Genomic DNA, 14,925 nt, shown 5'->3' with positions numbered 1-14,925 from the left:
GGGACCTCATCTGCAATGTTAGTGATGGTTAGGGTATTAATGACTCTGCAATGGCGGACTCTGAGCCGGGAGTGGGAGAGGTTACTTCTTCTCCAAAGCCTTCCCTGACCAGGGACCTCTCTGTGTTTCTCTGGCGGCACCATATTTTTCCCCATCATAATACTCTTATCAGTTTTTATAGCTACTGTTTGCTTCACTGTCTGCTGTTCCCACCCAAGTGCCAAGAGGGCAGCAACTGGCTGTCTCCTGTCCTTAGGAGGGCATCAAAGCGTCTTAACGAACATTGTTAACCTGCTGTCTGGACAACACAGGCACGTTCTGGGTGGCTTCTCAACAACCTTTTCCTTCAAGAGATGGCCCAGCAAAGAAGCAACTGTCATCTCTGCTTCCAAGAGGGGGGTGTCTATGAGAGCCTCCGACAGGACCAAGACTTTCCCAGAATGCATCCCTGCCTTTGGCTAGACGTCCTTGCACACACATCAGCTGTATCCCCTCAAGGTGGTGTGCTTACCACAGGAGTAAATATATAAGTTGGCTACATTGGAGCCTCAAAAAATCTATTTGTTTTGTTAAAAAATAAAAATAAAAAGGGAGCACTGTGAACAAACTGGAGGTGTGTGTACAGGTGGGAGGAGACCCATCACTAGTGGCTGCCAATGAAGTTACAAGTTCTAAGGAGCCATAGGAATCATGGGCGATGGTCCTAAGCCCTTCCAAGAGGTTCCATGGACACCATCACTTGCCAGGACCTCAGAGAAAATGGAGATAACACTGTAATCCACTTTTGGGGTATGCTCAAAGCATTGTCAGACCAAATAGTCTTTGAGTCGCAAAACCCGCTCATCCTTTCTGGCCACCGTATTGTATGAAGAGGGAAACTGAGGCCCTGTAAAGGAAAGCAATTTGTTCAAGTCCACCCAGCTGAGACCAAGTTTTACTGCCATTCTGGTATGACAGCTACCCTGGTGTTCTTTGAAGCAATTCATCGATCAGACACAGTAAGGGACAGAAGGGCACCTGAGACAGGGTAATTCACTCCAAAGTTCGGGGGGAAAGACAACTCAGCAAGAAGCCACAGAAAATGTCATCCCTGGGGTCAAGTGTTTTCAGAGAACTCCCTCTCCCCCGACCTCCAGGCTCCCTGGAGGTCAGCTTTTTTGGCTTTGTTTTGTTTTCATAAACTAAATATATGCACTAAGAGATTGTGGTTCATTAGAGGAGATCCTCAACTTATGATAATTCACATAACACCTATAGGATGATTCAGTCAAGAAGCGGACACAGTCTAGTGGGAGAATGGCTCTAGCATAGCTCAGCAGAGGAAGAAACGACCAAGCTTTCTGGAAAAGGCCAATGAGTTACAATTAAAGGACGAGAAGGAGCTAGCTAAGCAAACAAAACCCACCTTCTTTATTCTAGAAAAGGTAATGCTGCTTTAAACAGAGGCTCAGAGGAAACAGGCTGTGTCAGGAGTGCATGTCCAGTGGATGTGTCAGAGGTTAGTCCCAAACCACACTTGCTAGGCTCAGGAGGTGACTCAGACAGAAGGTCATTGGGAGAAGCAGCTAGGAAGATTATAGGGGGAACATGGTTTGAGATGGAAAGAGTCTTGTGAGCAAGTTCCAGTGACCAGGCTTTCAGAGGTTGTGGGCATTATTGTATAAGAGGGGCCCAAGAACCTCCAGACATCATCTTTCTCTGCAGGCAAGTATCCCAGCTTCTAGCTCTATAGAGAACAGTAGAAGAGACTCAGAGGCAGGCAGGAACAGAGGGCGCAGACAGCAGATGTAATTGGTTCACCTGTTAGCACATAACCATTAAAGGAAGCAAAGCCATCTAAGTACGGCCTCTAGGGTCTCCGCTCACTGTGATACCCTTACTGTTCCCTTTTCCATCCCTCCGAAGACCCAAGTCACCTCAAAACAAACACAGCCAACTGGGAGGGCCACTGAGCCAGCCTCAGACCTTCACACAAGACGCTGCCGATTGTTTGCCGAAACAATTGCCATTTTTAGCAGCTCAATCATTAGCCAAGGGCCTTAAAGAAACAAAACCGCATGACTCAAGCTTGGAGAATCTAGTCTCTGCTTGAATCCACTGCAGGGACACTCGTTGCAAGATTTCTGCTTCTATAGGGCACTGTGTGCTCGTAAGGAAACATGCAGATATCCAACTTCCCTTCACAGGACAGCGTCCAGCAGACTCTTAAGCAGATGAGATGTGTTGACCACTCTGCCCACTGGTAGGCCACACCCACAGTGGACAACACGAGGCCTGCTGCTCTTACTCTCATCCGCTAACACAAGCCAAGAAGGCTCCACACCAGGGACGACCGTAACGTTTCGCACGTATTAACTCATGCAGAGTTCTCACCCTGTTTTACAGATAGAGAAACCAAAGGTTAAAGGTGTAGAGTGAGTCGTGCTCCTAAGCCCGGAACTGGGTTAGTGGGTCTATGTTAGGTACAGGTCACGTATAAGTGTAGGAGATCACAGCCTCTCCGGCCATTTTTGCCTCTGAACACATATTACTAGCTCAGATTTCACTGGGAATTTCCCTCCGGTTCTAACTTCCTGTTTGTTCTGAACCTCCGATGTCAATGACCTGCGTAATTCTGTTTCTGATCTGGTCAGCAGTGTGGAGGCTTCTTCCAAGGAAGGTAAAGATGGCTTTGGTCCAGCCAACTGTCTGTGCTGTGTCCCCTGCGCCCCTCCGCCTCATGTCACGGTGACCTTGGTCCATGCTATTAGCAGTAGTAAACATAGGATGGGAATGAGTTTGGGCGAGGAGGGGAGGAAAAGGCCTTATCCAGAAATAAATCCTGACCCTAGACCCCTAAAAACAGCTCTCTCAAGATTACAGAATAATATTTAGCATCCTTCATTAGGAGATGCGTTACTCAGTCATCAGTGTGGCAGGGGACAGAGGAGTCCCATGACTAAAATGCACTTTACTGAGGGGCTCAAAGATGGTGTACAGTTGCATCTCAAGGATGTGGCAAAGGTCACCCAAGAGAGAAACCGGGCAGCCGATGGCCGTTCCAGCTCACTGACTATCATCAGGGTAGGAATCAGCACAGACAACTTCCATACATAGCCAGGAGCCCCACAGCTGTGGAACTCCCCAGCCACAAAGGCAAAATAGGTTTTTAAAAATTTGCATCTGGTGAGTCCAGGACAGGCAGGGAGGGCTCTACAGAGAAACCCTGTCTCAAAAAAATCAAAACAAAACAAAAACAAAGCAACAACAAAAACAAAACTTGCATCGGTTCCAAACATGTACTTCTTATTCTTGCTGTCCCTTAAACAGTGCAGGATGACAGCTGTTTACATAGCCTTTGCACTATTTCAGGTAGTGTGGGAATCGAGAGATGGCTATTTGCAGAGTAAATACATAGGTTGCTTGCCAACAGACTCCATCTTGCATAAGATGCTTAAGCATCTCTGGATCTCGGCACCTGCAGTGATCCTGGAGGTATGCCACTGTAGATACTAAAGTAATGACTGTGTTTTTCCTGTTTTGTGGTTCTAACACAGTGGTTCTCAGCCTGTGGGTCACAGCCTCTTTGCGGGGGTTGAACGACCCTTTTATAGGGTTCACATATAAGATGCCCCGCCTAATCAGATATTTTTACATTACAATACACAACAGTGGCAAAATTACAGTCAGGAAGGAGCAGTGAAATAATTTTATGGTTGGGGGGTCACCACAACATGAGGAACTGTATTAAAGGGTCGATGCTGTCTGCTGATGAGCTGGCGGCTCTGCTTGGATGGCCCTTAACTTTTACACCAGAACTCACGTGCCCAGCAGCCCATCCACCCAAACAGTGGCTTATAACATTGCCTTTACTATGCAGGGTTCAGTGGCTGAGCCCCCAAACACCTCCACAGGCATGTTTTTGCCAACTAGCCCACTAAGCAAGCTATGCCAAGCCTGCAGCTCTTGCCATCTTACTCTTCTTACTTTGCTATTAGTGCCATTTGACAAATGAGACCATGGCTCAGAGAGATGTACCTGAGTGGCAAATTAGAGGCTTGAACCCAGGTCCTTTATACTAGTTTGTAAAAGTTGTGACCAACTGGAGAACTTAAAATGACAGGAATTGATTTATCTCAGCTGTGATGATTAGATACTCAAGGTCAAGATGCTGGCGCAGGTTGGCTGGTTATGAGCACGTTCTCCTTGGCTTGTAGGGGGCCATCTTCTCCAAATGTGCTCTCACGGTCCTTTCTCTGCACGTCCCTGGATCTTCATTTTTCACTTCTTCTATGGAAAGCAGTTGTTTTGCATTGGTATGGAGTCATATTCTGACTTGTTGGAGATTAAGACTTCAGTACATGGATTTGGATGCGGGGAAGAGGTTATCCCATATATTCTCTGATTCCAAAACCCAATATTCTCCATCCGGTCAACCAGCATTTACAGAACCTTCCAGGTGCCGAGGACTGCTCACAGCATTCCTGCGGATGTTTTCAGCATGTAATTTTCAAAACAGTCCAAAGAGGTTTATGTTATAATTCCCATGGTTGGGGCGGGGCAGTGGGGAGCACATTTCAAACAGTCTGGTTATTCTGGCTAGGGAGACACAACAAAGAAGAGGCTGACCCAGCCTTCAGCCCCAGTCCTTTGACCCCAAACTCAGTGTCATCTCCAAAATAAAACTTTGCTTCCCATGTGAAACTGAGACAGGCAGTGGCAGGGACAGGGTGACCTGACAGCGCCAATGAAGGTGATGGGATCTGGGAAGAGCATTTTCTTAGGAAACATCATAAATATTGTGGATAGTAACTATAGCAACTTCAGGGAGCCCGTGGGGACTCTGCGCTTGTTGTTGGCGTGTCATCAGTGGCCTCTACATAAACAGGGCGGAGAGAACACCTATTACTGTTTTTGTCTCTTTCCCAAAATTGTACACAAAGATAAGGAAAACAAGAGAAGAAACAATGGTCACATAATTTTGGAAAGGTAAATCACATGGATGTGTGGGAACAGATTTATCTGGCCAATGAAGGCTGAGTCCTGAACCAGCAATGAAGGAAATCAAGAAAAAGTAAATTTACTCTTCAAAGTTTCTCACACACACACACACACACACACACACACACACACACACACACACACACACCTCCAGAGCTCAGGAATAAACAGTAAGTTATTTCCAGAGAGAAAGAGATGGAGATACAATCTAGGTGGCCAGGAATGCCTACCACCACCCCTTTACCTGCACCCAGAGATGTATTTCCTGGAGAAGGGAACCAGTGTGTTGCCAGACCTGGAGGATGGGTACTAAGACAGTGAAGGTGAGAGGACCAAACGGAGGCACGAGGATGGTCTTCCAGCATCTCCCTTCACTTGGCTCTGCCAGAACCAGATGCATCAGCCAGTTCCAAAGTATATTCAAGCAGCCATAATAAGGTATACATTGTGTATTCACATTTTCCTATAGGGACTAAGGTTTTCTGGGGTGATATAATCACTCAAAGCGGGGAGGTCTACAAATAGCCATGGGCTTTTCCCAGCCAAGCAGCCACCCAGCTGAGTCTAGAGTGAACCCAGCTCGACTGGTACCATCCCCAAGGGGTAATTTTAGAGAAAGATAACGCAAGCGAAGGAAGGAGTCCTTCAGAAATAGCACTGCACCTTCCAGAATGGAAGGGTTTGACTTTCCAATCTGACAAGATCTATCAGCGGCTTGCACAACCCATCAAGGGAGACCTACACCGTATCACTGGGTAGTTCTGAAATCCTAGTGATGGAAAAACTTTAACATATTTCTGGAGAGAAAGGAGTAGGTTCAACTATGTGAGGATCAAGAATAACAATGACATTTAGAGGCAACCCTGAATTAGGCAATAACAGAGTGGTACCTTCAATTCTGAGGGAGAACAGTTCTCAGTCTTCATCATTTGAAGGTCAAGACAAGATGATTTCCAGTAGAAGTGGAAGGTCTCAACATGTCACTTCCCCTATGGTTAGCCTCCATTGTCAGTCTGAGAGGAGAAGCCTCAATGAGTAATTGCACAGATCATACTGGCCTCTGGACGTGTTTGAGGGAGAGTATCTTGATTATTAATTGATGTGGTAGATGGGCCCAGCCAACTGTGGGTGGTACCATCCCTACACAGGTAGCCTTGGCCTATATAAGACAGCTAGATAAGCCTGAGTCTATGAATAAGCAAGCCAGTCAGTGGCATTTTTCCATGGCTCCTGCCTTGAGTTCCTCTCAATGATGGACTATAGTTGAAAATGTAAAGAGAAATAAAGTCTTTTCCTCCACTGAGCTATTTTTGGCCAGAGTGACTTTAACAGCAGCAGCAAGGAAGCTAAAACAATGTAGTGTTGGAAAACTCCTCAAACTGGTGCCTCGTTAAGTTGTGAGAATCTATATTGTATACATGTATGGTATTCTCAAAGAATAAACATAAAATATTTTTAAAAAAGGAAGAGCCACACATGGGATCCAGGAAAGAGAAGCCATAAAAAGATGCAGGAGATAACAGAGCACAGAGTCGGCAGGTCACAGCTGGCACAGTGGGCAACTCTTCACGCTGGAGTAGTTAAGAAGGCAATGAGAGAAAGTCACCCGAGAATATGAAACAGGCAGAACGCTGACTGCAAATGGATGTCTTAAGGGATGATGTGGACATCTGTGGAGAGTCTATGGTCGAATCAGGATGTCTTAAAGGATGCTGTGGGCATCTGTGGAGAGTCTGTGGTCGAATCAATAATCAGTGCATAAAGCACACAGACATCATTATTAACTCCAGAGAAAGCAAACCAAAATAATGTAAAGGAAAATAATCAGAGCATACCACATGAGTCAGTCCCCAAAGGCAGGTCAACAGTCCTAACGAGGTGCACAGTGTGTAGCCACTTCCTCAAGATCGTGGTCAACTACAGTGAGCAGAGGCAGGGTTGGGAACCATGTATGTGGTGGGGTGGTGGGTTCAGGTGATGGTCAACAAGGAAGGCTAGAGCCTTATCACATAGTGCCACGTCACTAGATAATACCTAAACCACAGAGAGGGGTCCGTGAGGAACCCCACTCAGAAATACAGAGGCCACCAAGGGTTAGGGACGGAGAAGTTTCTCTGCAGGGGAAGGAGGGGGAATGAGAGCACAAAGAAATTATTTTTTGTTTGCTTGGTTTGGTTTTGGTTTTTCAAGACAGGGCTTCTTGTGTAGCCTTGGCTGCCCTAAAGTTCCTCTCGTAGACCAGGCTGGCCTTAAACTCAGCGATCTCCATCCTTCTGCCTCCTGAGTGCTGGGATTAAAGGCGTGCGCCACCACCATCACAGAAAGAAACTCTATTCGTCTAAACACCTTATAGACCTGTCTGAAGCTTTATCTATATTCGTATCTGATTAAAATAACATTTAAGCTCTATTCCATCTCACTGTGTAAACCCGGTGTGCTATTGCCCAAGTTTGCTTTTCAGGTTTCATATCTATAAAACAAAGGAGTGGGAACGTATGACCTGCTGGGCCCTTGATTTAACAGTCATTCATAATTCCTGCATGGCGGCTGACACTCTCATTAAAAACTCAACTATTGGATACCGAGGAATTTTATATTGAAGTATCACTTTCTAGAGAAGGCAGAAAAGCTGACAGCCAGAAACAATGTCTGGTGGTAACACGATGTCAAAGTATTTCCTGGGAGTGGGTCCCGTAAGCCTGGCAAGTCTAGGGAACTGGTTGCCCACCACACCCCCTCTGCTGCTTTGCCTTAAATTTTAAATAAACTCATCATGCACTGAAATCACATGAGGGTCAGCAAATATCAGACCTTTTAACTTTTTTTTAAATGGTTTTTCAAGACAGGGTATCTCTGTGTAGCCTTGGCTCTCCTGGACTTGCTTTGTAGACCAGGCTGGCCTCGAACTCAAGAGATCTGCCTGCCTCTGCCTCCCAAGTGCTGGGATTAAAGGCGTGGCGCCACCACGCCCAGCCAGACCTTCTAACTATTAATATGGTCTTAACTAGAGACCTCTGAGTAGGGAGCCTCTCAACTGTGCCAGTGGTGGACATTGATTCTAGGGACCGAGGTGTGTGGTGGCTGTGCTTGGATGTCAAACTGACTACATGTAGAGTTAACTAGAACTCAAGCAGCTGGGCACATCTGTGAGGGACTTTTCCATGGCTGGATCATGTGAGGTGGGACGACCCAGCCCAAATCTGGGCCACAGCCTTTGGTGGCAACCTCCATAAAGACCACTGAAGACAGACACTCTTACTTTTTGCTGACTGCCCTCAGTCTCACTGGCAAGGTCGTCCCTGCACTGGCTTTAGAGCCAGCTTCAGGATTCCAATGTATTAATGGAGATGTCCAGCGTCAGGGACTGAACTAGAACACAGGACTTTGCGTTGGGAGACAGCCACTGACAGACTAGCTGGACCACAGCCTGTAAGCCACTCCATTGTATCAGTTCTTTCCTTTAGAGAACCCTAACTAGTACAGAAGACTAGCCTCATAAAAAAAAAATTTATTTATTTATTTATTACTTATTCAGTATTCTGACCACATGTGTGCCTGCCTGCCAAAAGGGAGCACAAGATCTCATTCTAGATGGCTGTGAACCACCATGTGGTGTCTGGGAATTGAACTTGGGACCTTTGGGAGAACGGACAGTACTCCTACCCTCTGAGCCATCTCTCCAGCCCTGGCCAGCCTTGTTTTTATATCACAGCTTAGCATGCATCCTCCAGGGGAGGACAGTTTCAACAACACCTGGGAAGACTGGTCTGGGAGTTATGTCAAAATATCATTAAGGACAGAGAGTCCTGGAGAATTTAAGAAACAGGGGTGATTACAACTTCCTTCCCTGGCAGCCAAAGACCAAATTTTAGTGCTCAGGATGTCAAATGTTAATCCTGCATAACACTTTAGGTAAATAAAGTGGCTGTCCCATTTCCTTGACTTCGTGTCCTGGACCCCGGTCTGACTACTGTCCAGCCACCCTCAAGGAGCAGGAGCTGGTGCTGTCTTGACTCCTCAGATGGAAACCAGTCATCAAGAGGTCCTGTCCTTGCCCTGTCCTGCCCCCGAGCATCCTCTGAAACAGCTGTACTCACTGACCTCTGGGTTGCCATGAGGTCCCCGATGTCACACCTTGCTTTACTGCTTATGTTTTTTATTGTCCTGTGACTACCCCATTCATCCTCTTCAAAGGGCTCCATGCTTCTAATGGAATCTAGAAGCTCGAGCTCACTGGGAGATTTTCAATGGTCTTTTGTTATGCTCTCTTAATGGAAACTGGTAGAAGTTTAAGATTGCTTTCACCTTTAACCCTCTATTCCCAGAATCCGTGCTGTCTTATGGGACAGGTACAGCTGTGGCTGAGAAAATGGAGGCCTAAAGCAGGAAGACCATTGGTTGGGAGTTTCGTATTGTGCTTTCGTCACTACCCTGGGCTACACAGGGCCACCTGGCATCTGTCTGCTCTCTCCCATGGTTCCAGGCAACCGCAGCTTTCTGTTCTCTCTCACACCTCAGGGGTACAGGCGTCCTCTCTGACAGCCGGTAGCTGCTGTTCTATGCTGAGCATGATGCAACTGACAGAAGGTTCAGCCCTTAAAAGTAGTCTCACAGCAATGTATGTGTGTGTGTGTGTGTGTGTGTGTGTGTGTGTGTGTGTGTGTGTGTGTGTGTGTGTACATGCATGGTTTTGCCTGTGTGTGGGCACATGTATGTCCTTCCACCTTATCCACTGAGGCAGGCTCTCTCAACTAAACTCATAATGTAGCAATATGGCCTAGAGTCATTAGCCAGCTTTCTCGGGGGGAATCTGTCTCTGTCTTTTTGAGATTAGAATTACAGGTGGGTCACCACACCGACATGTCATTCATGTGGGTTTCTGAACTCGAGTCTCACACTTGCACAGCCAGCATTTTAACCTCTGAGCTACCTTCCCAGCTCCACGTCGGGATGAGTGGAAACAGTGCTTGAATGCATTCTTCCCCCTATAGCACCAAGAAGCAGCATTAAACAGCCAGCCAGGGACACAGAGACAGTGCCCTGGGCTCCCTGGACTAGAAAGCCCAAGTCTTAAGAGGGACTAGAGGAAAAGGCAGCTGTGCCTATCAACTTGGGCTTTCTTTTAAATGGGAGCCACTGGCTGGAGATGTGACCTCTCCTTCCGTACTGGGCACTGGTCAATATGCTGTTAACTAGTGTCTACAAAAATACCAGTAGGAAAGAAGGAAGCCCAGTCTTAACTTTAACCGCAAAATCCATACAACCTGGCCTTGCCTATCTGCCACACAGACCCCGGGGTTGCTGCCACCCTGTTATGTCACATGGAACATAATGGCTACCCAGCACTAGATCAGGCAGGAGCAGGAAGGCAAGGACACACACTCACAGCCTCTCTGTGCCAACCTCAGACTCAAACCCTTGACCGCTTGGGATGAAGACAGCATGAGACACAGAGATCCCATGGTCCTCCTGAATCTATGAGACACAGAAGGGAGTGAGGTAGCCTTCAGAGTCCAAAAAAAAAAAAAAAAGTTAAAAAAAAAAAGTGCATGTCATGTCGGGAACACTCCAAACAGAGACCTTTGGAAAGCACGGCCTCATGAAGCAGCGAGTCCCAGACTGCATAGTTCTAGAACAGAACATACCAGAACAACGAGCATGCACTGAATACCGCTGATGGGAAGAGTGCTGGCCCACGCCTCCCCACAGAAGCACTCGCAGTGCAGCTCTCAGGGAAGTAAGATGCATCTGAGTGAAAGGAGTGAGGCTAGCAAAGGCATCTGCCAAAAAAAAAAAAAAATGTGAGCCAGAGAGGCCTTATATCTTGTTTAGGAGAAGCATGACGCCATGGTAGGCTGGAGGGAGGGAAGGTTGTGCAGAGCGGGGGAGCTGGTCATTATCCTGGAGGCCAAAAGGGAGTTCTCTCAAGTGCTTGCTGGCTTGGATGAGAACAGCCCCCACAGGCCCTTACACTCTAGGCTTATCTCCAGCTGCTGCAGGGCTGGGAAGGATTAGGAGGAGTGGCTTTGTTGGAGTAGGCGTGTCTTTGTTGGAGGGGCTGTGTGGCTTTGGGTAAGCTCTGAGACTTTAGAAGCCCACTCCAGGCCCAGTCACACGCGTGTCCTACCCTCCTGCCCAGTCACACACGCGTCCTACCCTCCTGCCTGGTCATCTTGACATAACGCTCTCAGCTAGGGCTTCAACGCCATGGGTGCCAACCGTGGTGCCAGTGGATTAAGCCTCTGCAACTGCAAGCCAGGCCCCCAGTTCAATGGTTTTCTTTATAAGAGTTGCCTCGCTCATGGTGTCTTTTCCCCCCCGCAGCAATAGAACAGCGAGGAAGATAGCAAGTTACCTGGGAACACATTAGGAAACACACAGGCTCCTCCCCCATAGCAGTCTGCAAATCTTGGGAGTATTACCTGAAATTTGCATTCTGCTTTTTATTATGACAAAATGCTCGTAAGGTAGCGAGAGGAGTGACTAGCTATGTGCCCATTGTGCCCGTTCAACATGACCTTCTTGCCTCACCTCTACCCTTTCAGCTCCTCTAATACTACACCATCCGTATTTATACCTTAACCTGGCACCATGAGGCAGCGAACACTCCTTCTTGATGTGAACGGGGGGGGGGGGGGGGGGGCTCTGATGAAGACAACTCAGGGGTTCATCACAACACAGAGGGATGAGAGGTAACAGCATCGGGTGTAATAGAAAGAGTGTAATCTGGATTACCCCCAGGGAAACGATGACAAGGTTGAAAGTTCGAGGGCCACCAGGGTCCTGTGAGCACCTGTGGTGCCTATGAGAAACTTGACACTATGACTTGAGTGTCTGCCCCTCTGAAATGCATATTGGAACTTAATTGCCACGGTGAAGAGACTTAGAGGTGACCTCTTAGAATCTTCAGGTACTTGGACCACATAGGCTCCATCTTCACCAATGCCCTAATGCCATTACCACAGGGGTGGAGTTACTTTCTCTTGCCACCCCCTCCCTTTCCTGTGGCCACCGATGCTTTTGCCCATCACATCGTGTCAGAGCATGGAAGCCCTTGGTCGGGTACCAGCATCTCGATGCTGGACTTCGGTTTCCACAGGTGTGAAGCACGGAGCTTCTCTCCGTTATAAATCACCCAGTATCAAGCATTCTCTTACAGCATCTCCAGAAGATGAAGATATACAGAAAGATGTTTTGGGTTAGAAAAAGTATTCCTTTCTATCCCCCCACCCCCCACTCAAGTGGACGTAGGGGTACTGTCTCCATGCCATCTGCAGCTATCACTCCTCAGTTCCAGAACCACTGAGCCTCACAGTCAGTCCCACAGGCAGTAATGACAGGGGGTCAACACTTAGTGGGGGTAAGGCTTTATCCTGCAAAGGGGGCTCTGTTTTATTTCAGCAGGAGAGCTGGTGTAGCTCCCTCGTGGTACACACAACCCTCTGTACAAGCATCTGTCCTTTCTTCATTTTCTTGCTACCCGCAGTCAGATTTCTGGACCGAAGCTTTGAGGGACAGGGCAGAAAGGCAGGGGCTAGCCAAGTGGAATGCTGTGGGGACAGCTACCGGGCCTGATGGGTTCAAAAACAATGTGCTGTGAGGAAGGAGGGAGAGAGAGCTCTACTGGCCTGCAGCCAACAGGACCGAAGGTGACCCCCAGTGCACCACGGTCTCTATGCTTCCTCCCCCCCCCCCACAAAGCAAACAGAGCCATGACTCGCCTCCAGACAACATAGCACACCACAACAAAAAAGACGGTATGATGTCACTACTGAGATGACAACACAGTGTGGCAGCGGCACGGGGGCTTTAGACAGGCTGTTCCTAAACTCCTGACCTCACGTGCTCCTACTTCCCCAGACTCCTGAGGGACTGGAATTCCAGGTGTGTACCATGGGCATAAAGATCTTATAGATCTGCTCAAACTTGTCTTTGAGTTTATCAAAGGAGGCATTACCTCAGGTGGGCTCGCTATCCTTGAGAGGAGGGTGCAGTCTTCTGTGACGTCAGAGATTCTGAGAAGGAAGACTTCTCTCACCAGCTGGCCTCAAGCAAGCCTCCCCAGAACAAAGGTTCTGTCAGTCAGCACGTGATCTTGGGAGAAGAACTCTGACTTCGGATAAGACGTTGACTTAGCTCACCTCCACCACGGTATGGCGAGATGCGGAGCATAAGACACAGACGAGAAGCCGGGAAACACTAAGCAGTAGTTGTTCCCAGACTCCAAGTCTGGGCAACATAGGCCAGATACGGATGTGAAGCACACATATGGATTCCCACAGGACAGGCTAGGGCAGTGCTTCTCAACCTGTGGGAGTTGAACGACCCTTTCGCAGGGGTCAACTATCAGATGTCCTGCATATCAGATATTTACATTAGGATTCATAACAGGAGCGAAATTACAGTTATTGAAGGGACTAGTTTTGGCACAAGAAAGCCTCAAGACCAAGTTCTCAGCACAAAGGAGATTTATTTGCCCCAGAGAGAGAGAGAGACAAAGGGCAGGGAATAAGAAACAAAAACAGGAGGTAAAGGATGAGGGAGAAGGGGAAAGAAGCAAGGGGGGGAGGGGAGAAGAGATATCTGTCCCAGGGTGGGGGATGGGAAATGGATACACAGAGGGACTGGACCACAAGGACCTGCCTCTGGATAGAGAGAAGACAGATAATAGCCCATAGGTGAACAGCAGTTTATAGAGGTAAAAGAAGAAGGGCCCAGGGGGGTCCGCACAGACTGTTGCATCAACCAAGGACAACACATGCAGTAAACCTAGATCCCCTGTTCAGATCTAGCCAATGGACAGCTCACTTTCCATGGTTGTGGGGGGAGCAGGACTGCTGGTGCCCCCCCCCCATTTGATCACTTCCCCTTGGTGGGGAGGCCCAGTGGCACACAGAGGAAGGGGAAGCAGGCTATCCAGATGAGACCTGATAGGCTGTGGTCATATGGTAGGGGAGGAGGTCCCCTTCTGTCAGAGGTCGGGGGGGTGGGGTGGGGTGGGGTGGAATAGGGTGAAAGAGGAAGGGAGGGGGGAATGGGAAGACACCAGAGAAGAGAATAAATTATAATAAAAAATGTGAAAAAAAAAAAAAGTAAAAAGAGAAACCCCAAGTTAGGATAATGTGTTTAATTTTGATTAGGCATGTTAATTAGGTAAGCCAAAGGGAGCTTTTGATTGCTAGAATTCAGTCCTTTGATAGCTGGACCTTGATATTCAGTCTTAGTAAGAGCAAGTGGCCAAATAAGGGAACACCCTGGTGGGTAGCTTTAGGAGTGCAATCTAATGGTTTCCAGCATGGCCGAGGGGATGGGAGAGAAGTGCAAGGCCTGCCACAGCCATGTTTGCCAGGCTTGGGCTGGCTAGAGTCCCTTTATTTATGAAGTAGCAACGAAAATAATTTTATGGTTGGGGGTCACCATGACACGAGGAACTGTATTCAAGGGTCACAGCACCAGGAGGGTTGAGAGCCACTGGGCTAGAGTGTGGTCTGCAGGGAAGCACTGACTCTTCCCCCTCCTCCCCGACTTTATCAAGCTAGAAGAGACCAGAAGGAAGCCTGGGGTGGGCTTGACCAGAACAGAGTCAAGACGCTGCTCCCAGAATGGACCAGACACGTTGACGTGCGTGACTAACTTTGGCCCAAGCCAAGCTAGCGCCTCTTCCACCCAATTTTCAGAAAAGGAGGAAGCAAAGACCAAGTAAAGAAATGGATAGTCACTGAAAAAACCTTCAGGAACGTTAGTATCCTTGTTGCTAATTATAAATATTTACCCCTCCCTCCCAGAATTCCTGACCTCACAGAAAAGCCTGCGTAAAGAGTTTTGTTCTTTTACTGGAAAACGTGTGTGTGTGTGTGTGTGTGTGTGTGTGTGTGTGTGTGTGTGTGTGTGTTGGAAAGGGACTGGGCTACTAGCAATAACTAAAGTCACTTCCTGTTGGATGCC

At 47.9% G+C, this 14,925-nt stretch overlaps 1 protein-coding gene across 2 annotated transcripts in view; it reads right to left on the bottom strand.

Moving 5' to 3' along the window:
* PRKCE (protein kinase C epsilon) overlaps positions 1 to 14,925 on the bottom strand; it is a 489,899-nt gene that overhangs the window by 81,439 nt on the left and 393,535 nt on the right. The gene's annotated exons all lie outside the window — the stretch shown is intronic.

Source organism: Acomys minous (genome assembly GCF_964271855.1).
Source record: "Acomys minous genome assembly, chromosome: 8".
In the NCBI taxonomy this organism is placed as follows: Eukaryota; Metazoa; Chordata; class Mammalia; order Rodentia; family Muridae; genus Acomys; species Acomys minous.
The sequence above is the reverse complement of the archived record's forward strand: the minus strand, read 5'-3'. Positions and strand labels throughout refer to the sequence as shown.